This window comes from Penaeus vannamei, chromosome 13, assembly GCF_042767895.1.
Source record: "Penaeus vannamei isolate JL-2024 chromosome 13, ASM4276789v1, whole genome shotgun sequence".
Taxonomy (NCBI): Eukaryota; Metazoa; Arthropoda; class Malacostraca; order Decapoda; family Penaeidae; genus Penaeus; species Penaeus vannamei.
The window spans coordinates 15796494-15798204 of record NC_091561.1 but is presented as its reverse complement, the minus strand read 5'-3'; positions in this window follow the sequence as shown (position 1 = coordinate 15798204).

The following is a 1711-nucleotide window of genomic DNA, read 5'->3' as shown; positions in this document are numbered from 1 at the left end:
TGTATAAGTTCTTTTCACACACAGTGTTTAATATTATCCCATTTTGTCATTCCTACATAATAGGACACTGAACAAAGGAGAGAACCACACCACAGAGATACTGGTTGGGTTGAACACAGTGGTACACGAAACAAAAAGAAACAACACTTATACTAATTAAATCACTTGGAGTACATCGACACGAGAAATACAATATCTATTAAATAAGAACCTATGTCTTGAAGAATAATGATATATATGAGTGAAAATATCAATGATATCGAGATATATGTGAAATAGAGTAATTTAATTCATTTTAAGGTTTCCAGAAATAGTGAATGATGAATCAGAATGATGCCATACTGATCTGAAGTTTTAATGAACAAAAATATTATTGAAACTATCTGAGATAACCTTTGATTAACTTACTAGAGTAAAGTAATAACGAAGATTTATGTTGGGGTAACAATGACCCACATAACATATGGTGGCAGCGAGAAGGATTAATAATAGTATTGTATTCTATGTACTTTAAATAAATTGTCAGTATCACAGCATTCTGGAAGTGTACGGCAACTATTGCGGGCACCGAGGAAAGTAGAGACTGTTAGACTCACTGACGTACTGGCATGCCAATGAGAGTGTGAGGGACTGCAAAACTGAGTTTTGATTGGCTGAGAGAACAGAGTGTCTGTAACGCTTAAGTTTTAGAGCACGAGCCGCTATCCAATCAGCGACGAGGAATTGGACGAGCATATGACGTCAGACTACGTAAGGTTGACGTAAGACTCGTAGGACCAATCAGACGACGGTAGACTGTGACGTCACTGAGCCACTCGCTCGTGATACCGAGAGCGGTAGTCTGAGAGCTGACGCGAGACAGAGAACATCTCTGAAAGTCAATTATTGCATGGCTAAGTCTCCACTATTCCTTAATAGTAACTAGATGAATAAAGTTAATTAAGGGGTAAATTCATGCATGCTTATTGATTACACAGTTCAATATAAAAGGATAATTAGAAATTGATTTGTTTGAGTAATATTTTTGGGTTAGTTATCCCTAAAAGTTTTCTTTCACCAATAGAAATTCATAGAAGACGGAGTGGAGGGCATACTAACTTAACACACTACAATTATACTAAGACGGCTAATACAAATATATAACCTTTTATTATATGAATGGAGGTTTGTCCATGGGTTATGAGTGTTTTATTTTTTCTACTGTCTAGTTTGTTTTGTGTTTTTGATGGTTAACTAATTACGCTTGTTTTCTTGTGTTTACTTGCGTTCTTATTGGTTTTCGCACTGAAGTGACTACAATTAACGATGGACTCATAATATTGTATTGTAATATTGTTGATGCGGGTGACAGTTCATGTCTGAGACAAGATCAAAATCGTCAAATTCTTTAGAAAACAATCCTATAGAGGAGCTGTACGAAGAAAACTACATTTTCACTCTTAGAGAAGCTGAACTACTGCTCGACGTAGCAGAATCACCGGGGGAGGAAGATAACCCTTGTAACTTACACCCGGTTTCGTTAGGAAAACGCAAAATGGACGCGCGATTTGAGCTTTTAGAGGAACAAATGCGCGGCTTAGCTGCACAATTGCAGCAAGTAGTGGAGATGCAATCTCGCAGTCATCGAGCTGCAACAGAAGACACTTCCGAGGCTCAATCAGCTGAAACCACGGCTAATGAAGCACCGAGCCAAGCTGGAACTACGAGACAG